General features: G+C 35.1%; 1 non-coding gene across 1 annotated transcript; it reads left to right on the top strand.

The window, feature by feature from the left end:
• Positions 1-6,716: 6,716 nt before the first annotated feature.
• On the top strand, positions 6,717-6,788 carry LOC116639645. Its single transcript, XR_004300892.1, has one exon. It is a non-coding gene; the product is annotated as a small nucleolar RNA SNORD56 (small nucleolar RNA).
• The last annotated feature ends 771 nt before the right edge of the window (positions 6,789-7,559 follow it).

The raw sequence follows: 7,559 nt of genomic DNA, 5'->3' as shown, positions 1-7,559 counted from the left end.
ACTTTAATAAGTATGAATATTTATATCCTAACAACTTAGTAGCTATTTGGAAAAAATACACATAAGTGAAAATAGTTTGCGAAGCAGTATCCAATAGCTGTTGTGTTTCCCTTAAATCTAAAATATCTGAAAGTGCCTCTGTAAGTTCATTGGAGAACTGCTGGGCACCCATTTGATGTGACCTTAGCAGATGCATACGATGCTGTCTATCCACCTGATTTCGGCTCAGCTGAGGTTGTCATTTCTATGCATGTGACCAGTATTATATCTCAAGCTTTGTGTCTTGGCGTGGCTTTGCTTTTGTACCTCAGGGATTTCTCCTAAGCTATGGAATGCCACATAGACCGCATATGGTTACAATCTATAAATTCAGGAAGTTAATGTTGATGGAGGTAAACCTCAACCAGGGAAAATGGGAATTGAACAAATGCTTTGGACTTTCCATCCTTTGGGGATATAAATCTGAGAGACATTCTACAAGGTTCCTGGGATGGTACCCAGTGGAATTGAGTCCTAGTTGTCCAAAGAAAAAGCCACTTTAATAAAACATCCTTTTAAAAATTTTTTTCTTTTCCTGTTTCATTGCCCCGCTCCCTCAATTATGCTCTCTGGAATAACATTCCAAACAAGTTACCACCAACACACAAGTTCTTATCTCAGGAAAGTTTCTAAATCTTCCAGATAAAACAAAAGAACATAATTTTGGTGATGACATCTAGCTCCTTCTAAACTCCCATACACATGTAAGATATCATGTGGAATTTAATTTAAGACTCTAGATTAACAGTATTTGGGCTCTTCCATTTATATACTAGAGGAATCTTGGACAAGTGTAATACTGAGATATAATAAAAATGTATATTTGGTTTTTGTCCCTGTTTCTTGAATAGAACCTCCCAAATCCTTGTAATTTCCTGAGTGAAGAGGGTAAAGGAGTATCTTGTTATTCATAAAAAGCCACTTTCAACCACATCTGAGTTTATGTTAGTGAAGTGATTCTTTTTTTTTTTTTATGTTATGTTAACACCATACATTACATCAAAAGAAGAAGATAGCAGGAAGGGAAAAATGAAGGGGGGGAAATCAGAGGGTGAGACAAACCATGAGAGACTATGGACTCTGAGTGAAGTGATTCTTGATGGATTCCTGGAGAGCTTCAGGATGTGGAATAGTTGTCTGAGGAACCAACCATGTGATTAGAGGATTGTAACCTTCAGCCCCATCCAAACCTCCAAGGAGGAGAGAGGGGCTGAGGAATGAGTCATTCAGCAATGGCTTCTGAAGTAGGGGGTAGTCTTGTTGGACTGAGCCCTTAACCTGTGGGGTCTACATTAACCCCTGGTAGTTAGTTAAATTGAATTAAATTGTGGGACACCCAGCTGGTGTCTACAAAGAATTGGAGAATTGCTTAGTATGCAAAATTCACATATTTGGTGTCAGAAGTGTTGGGAATAATGAAAAAGTTTTTTCCTTTAATGTGCATCAATCACTCTAAGTCTTATTTTTCTCATCTGGAAATTGGTGGTAATTGAATTTAGTTTATCAGGTTGTTCGCAGGTGTCAATGAGATGCCTGTAAAGAACTAGTGCAGTAGCTGACTTATATTCATTCCTCAGTGTACATTAGCTTTTATAGTTAAATGAACATGACTTGGAAGTGAACTTTCAGTTTCTGTCTGTACAACCTACCAATTATATATAAACTATACCATGCTGGGTTAACTGCATTTTCTAGCTGCATTCTTGTTTTGTAGGGTTGTCTGTAAGGCAGGGGTGGGAGGGTACTTTTTTTTGTTTGTTTCAATGAACAATTTCACTGATCAAGGCTGAGAAAGAAATCTCTAATATATCAGGTATTACCACAGTCAAAAGTATAAAAAATAAGACAGCTCATGAATCTGATCTAATCTATCCCCATCCTTCCTTTAAATATGGAGATTCTAAGTGGAAAAGATTTACAGTTAAAATTATGGAGTTTTGTCTGGAAAAAATATTCTGAAGTCCACTGAAACAAAGTAGAAAAGTAAAGTGAGAAACGTGTTTAGCATATAAGGTCTATGGCACCACAAACTATGAGTACAATATTTTTCTTTCTAAATAATAATATATTTTGGCATAAATTTATTCATAAATTGGCTTAAAGATTTGAAACAACTGTTCTGACATTTTTAGATTTCATTTTAATTGTTCAGAATTTTTAAGCAACTGGGGCAATGATTAGTCTTATTTTTTGCTTGATTTATCTAAATAATTATCTCAATTTTCCACTTCATTTTCTGCATGTCAGTATAACCTTGGGCTATTTCTTTAAGGAGTTATTTGACATAGTGTGACTTTTCTTTCTGCCTTTTAAAATAGAATGTGCCACATTTGTGCTTTCACAGTAATAAGTGAAGTGAAGCTTTAGGAATTAGGCAGTTAATATAACTAAGTTTGATAAATGTAATTAGCTAAGCTGGTTACTGACAAGTTTCCATTTTATTTTATTGCGTTTCAGAGGAGTTGGCTTTAGCAATCTGAGTTTCACACATCAAGCTTTCTTGCAGACATTTTTCCCTGTGGTTACTCCTAGAGGTTACTATTTAAATGAAAACATACTGGTGGGTGTGATAATCAAAGCTTTTTATCCATTTTTTCATTTATTTTGTTTTAACTTGAAGATGTATGATTTTACATTTGAATGATGCCTTAGTGTTTCAAATTAGCTTCATGGCAGTAATTGATCTAATTCTATAATTTACCTATTTTGGTGGAGCAGACACTTGTGATGATTTGCCAGCTCAGAATTGCTTCCTCACTTCTAGACATAAAGCTAATTGTGGTAGAATGATTAATTTTCCCCAATCTTTACTTCCTCACTGTTAGAGAATTGGGTGTCCAGGCTCTTTACAGTTTTACATTGGAGTGCCTTTGACTGCAGTACACAGAATATATTTCCCTATCCCATTCGTGTTGCCCTTGGCCATAGGATTTGATTTGGTCATTAGAATGTTAGACAGTGTGATGAAAATAGATGTTTTAGATGTGCTTCGGTGATTTGGTTGGGACTCTTTTAATTCTGCCATCTTATACTTCTGCCATCTCTATGAGAACAGCATATTCTTGCCACTAGTGCCAGAATGAGATATGTGGAATAGAACTCTACCAGACTCACAGCCTGAAGCTAATTTCATCCTGCCCACTGAGCAAAGAACAAGAAAAATAAATATTTGTTGTTGTAAATCACAAAGTTTGGGTGTTGTCTGCTATGCATCTTTAATGTAACAGAAAACTGATTAATAAATTTATAAGATTGGGACTTCAGTGGCAATGTATGTATTATGAAACTACATCCTTTCTTTGATGATTGTTTGAGGTATGAAAATCCCACTCCAAGCAAGGCTTAGCACCAAAAAAGAAAACAAGAACGCTATAGGTGACAATTAGGTATCATCTATTATAAAAGTTAGTAACTTGCCTGCTTACCATATAAAAGTTAGCAACTTGCCTGCTTACCATACACATCCCATCCACACAAAACCAAGAACCCCACACAATCAAGGACATCCACATATGAAGAAAATATTACAAAAGAATTAATTAATTAAAAAACCTGAGGACTTCTGCTTCTGATAAAAAGGAGTAAAATTTTTCTTTTCCCCCCACTAAATACAACTATAAATCCAGGATATTATATGTAAAACAAACATAAGAAGATTCGGAGAGGTGGAGAGAAGGCAGAGTGACTAGACATCAAAACTTGAGGAATGGCATGATTATTAGTTCCTGGTTTTTCTTTTTACCACATATTTCACAGACTTGGGATGGAAGAAACTGCCACCTTAAGAACACCAACACATGCAGACCAAAAAAAAAAAAAGCTCCAAAAGTCTACATCTCTAGCCAAAGATCCAGAAAAGGGACAGACTTACAAAACAGAAACTTTTAGGGAAAAAAGCAGCTTTACTCTAGCTAAATAGCATAGAAAAAACAACGGTCTTACTCCCAACCATGATAGCAGAGTCCAAGCGGGAGCTTAGATTTCCAGCATCACTGTGTTGTGAGGAAGCTTCCCAATTCCCCTTGTGGGGTGATGTGAAGGAAGGCCAACTAGGGAGGGAGCCATGTCTTTCATCCCTAAGAGGCAATAATAAGGCCATCCTTGATTGTATGGGGATTATGCAAGAAGCTTGGATTTCCAAACCAATTTGTCAGTAATGAAGCACTCCTCCTCCCTGCTGTTAACATCAGAAAAAGCCAAGGAGAGAAATATAAATACCATATGATTTCACTCATATGTGAAATTTATGAAACAAAACAAACAAGCAATAGGGCAAAAAAGAGAGAGAGGCAAACCAAGAAACAGACTCTTAACTATGGAGATCAAACTGATGGCTACCAGAGAGGAGGTGGGTCTGGGGGTGGGTTAAATAGGTGATCAGGATTAAGGCGTGCACTTGTGATGAGCACCAGGTGTTGTATGGAAGTGTCGAATCACTACATTGTACACCTGAAACTAATATAACATTGTATGTTAACTAAGTGCAATTTAAATAAAAACTTAAAAAAAAGAAAAGGCAAAAAAAATTTAAAAAAAAGAAAAGGCCAAGAAGAGTCAAAAATTTTACCTCTACGCATGAGTTACGAAGCCATTTTCCCCTAAGGTATCAGTGGAATGTAGGGATGATGCAATACTAACCTTTCCAGCCAAAGGGATATTACTGAAGGCCTAATGAGGAGCCAGGGACCTACATAACAAACAGCATCCTTTTTTTGCCCCTCCCTCTCATTGTGCTCTCTCTCTCTCTCTCTCAAATAAATAAACAAAATCTAAAACAAAACAAAACAACAACAAAAAAAACAGAAAAAACAATTACTTGTAATACAAATAACCATAAAGATCTCAAACTGAATGAAAGAATACAATCAATAAAGGCAACTAGGCTGATGAAAAGGTTAGATTATCCAACAAAGATTTTAAAGCAGCCATCATAATAATGTCATGATGAGGAAGTACAAAAGGTTCTCAAAATAAATGAAAGAAAATTGTCTTGGCAAAGAAATAGTATGTCAACAAAATAAAATAGCTGGTTAAAAAACATAAAACTCAGTGGATAGACCCAACACCAGGATGGAGGAGACACAGCAAAAAATCTGTGAACTTGAAAATAGAACAACAGAAAGACTGAAAATAAAATGAACAGAGCCGCAAGGACCAGTGGAACTGTAACAAGTTCTAAGATTTGTGTCATTGGAGTCCTAGAAGAAGGGAAAGAGGATGTTTTTACACAAATTATTCAAAAGACTAATGACTGACAATTTGCCAAATATGGCAAAACACTTAAACCTACAGATTCAAGAAGCTAAACAAACGCAAGAATAAATTCAAAGGAATCCACACTAAGATACAGCATATCAAACTTTTGAAAACTAACGACAAAGAAAAAAATCTAGAAAGCAGTGAGAGAGAAATGACACCTTACCTATAAGGGGAATATAATTCAAATGACAGGGGATTTCTCATTAACACCCATGAAGGCCAAAGGAAGTGGCACAACATTTTTCAAGTGTCAACTCAGAATCCTATAGCAAGCAAAAATATCCTTCAGGATTAAGAGGAAATCAAGACATTCTCACAAGTTAAACTAAGGGATTTTTCCCCCTGTGGACCTACCCTAGAAAATGGTTAAATAAAACTCTCTAAACAGAAAAGATACAATATAATAAGGAAAGTTGAAACTTGAGGAAAGAAAAAAGTATGGTAAACCAATTTATGGTTAAATGCAGTAGATGTTCCTTCTCTTCTTGAGTTGTTTAAGTTTTGTTTGACTGTTGAAGCAAAAGTAATAACATTTCTTGGTGTGGTTGCAAATGTATATAGAGGAAGTATTAAAAATATTTATATTATAAATGGAAAGGGTAAACTGACATAAAGGGATTAATGTTTCTATACTTCCTTGAACTGGTAAAACAGCACCAGTGGACAGTGTATATATGTATACAGTATGTAATGCAATCACTATAAAAGTTATACAAAGTGTCAAAGAGAAATTGCCCTAGACACTGGTTAAAAATGACAAGGAAGGGTTTTTTCAAGACTCTTCCAATAGGGAGAGAAACTAATTCAGAAAGGGAGATAAACTGATTCCATTCATGTCGAAACAAAAAATAAGGGAGCTTTTAAGCAATTGTGTGAGCTAGTAGGAAAGTACTGCAGGTTGTTAGGGAGACACACAGAAGAAAGGAACAAAACAGACAACCAAGAAACATTTCCATACAAATGCCCCTAACAGATTTTTGGCAAAAGTGTAAAAAAAAAAAAAAATCAATGGAAGCAAGGTAGCCTTTTCAACAAGTGCCACTGGAGGAGTTAGACATCTGTAGATAAAAGAGTAGACATAGATCTAAAATTTTATACAAAAATTGGATAACAGGCTGAATATAAATGTAAAATGCGATATGAGCAGTATACAAATTTTAGAAAGAAAACACAGAAGCAAAACACCTGTATTTGGGACTTAGACTTTACAACAAAAACACAATCTATAAAGGGAAAAAAATGCATGCATTGGACATCATAAAAATTAAAAATTTTGCCTTGTGAAAGACCCTTTTAAGAAGATGAAAAGACAAGCAATACACTGGAATAAAGTATTGATAGTCAAGTATTTGACAACAGGCTAGTATCTAAAATGTGTAATGAAGTTTCAAAAATCAACAGTGAAAAAAGAGAAAAAACTACAATGATGGCAATATTTTTTTGTTAACAGCAGTTCCCCTAGTGAGTGTTGATACTTTGGGTCTGAGTGAAGAAAAAAGAGAGAAAAAAAGGAGATTAAAGAAGAAAAAACCCCACAAACAAACCAATTAGAAGATAAGTATAGCCATGAAGAGAATTTTCACCAAAAAGAATATATTGGTGTTAAAAAAGCACATGAAAAATTGTTCAACAACATTAGCCATTAAGGAAATACACATTAAAACCACAATTGGATACCACTACACACCTATCAGAATGGCTTAATTAAATCCTTGGGATAACATCAAATGTTGACAAGGATGTGGAGAAACAGGATCACTCATATATTGCTGGTGAGAATGTAAAATTGTGCAGCTACTATGGAAAATAATTTGAGAGTTTGCCTTTAAAAAATCAATGTTAATGATAATATAATAATAATGATAATAACAAGTTACTACTATATGACTTAACAATTATACTCCTGGGCATTTATTCCAGAGAGAAGAAAATTAGGCTTACATAAAAACTTGCCCATGAACATTTATAGCAGCTTTATTTGTAATAGCCAAAAACTTAAATCAACCCAGATGTCCTTTGACAGGTGAATGATAAACACACTATGGTACATCCATACCATGAAATACTGTTTAGCAATTGTTATGGGCTCAGCCATATCCCTCCCACAATAATATGTCGAAGCCCTAAACCCCAGTACTTCAGAATGCACCCATATTTGGAGATAGTTCCTTTAAAGAAATGAGCAACATAAGTTAGACTATTAGAGTGGGCCCTAGTCCAATCTGACTGACCTCTTTATGAGATGAGGAAATTTGGACAAA

Source organism: Phoca vitulina, unplaced genomic scaffold (genome assembly GCF_004348235.1).
Source record: "Phoca vitulina isolate PV1807 unplaced genomic scaffold, GSC_HSeal_1.0 scaffold18, whole genome shotgun sequence".
NCBI classification, from domain to species: Eukaryota; Metazoa; Chordata; class Mammalia; order Carnivora; family Phocidae; genus Phoca; species Phoca vitulina.
The sequence above is the reverse complement of the archived record's forward strand: the minus strand, read 5'-3'. Positions and strand labels throughout refer to the sequence as shown.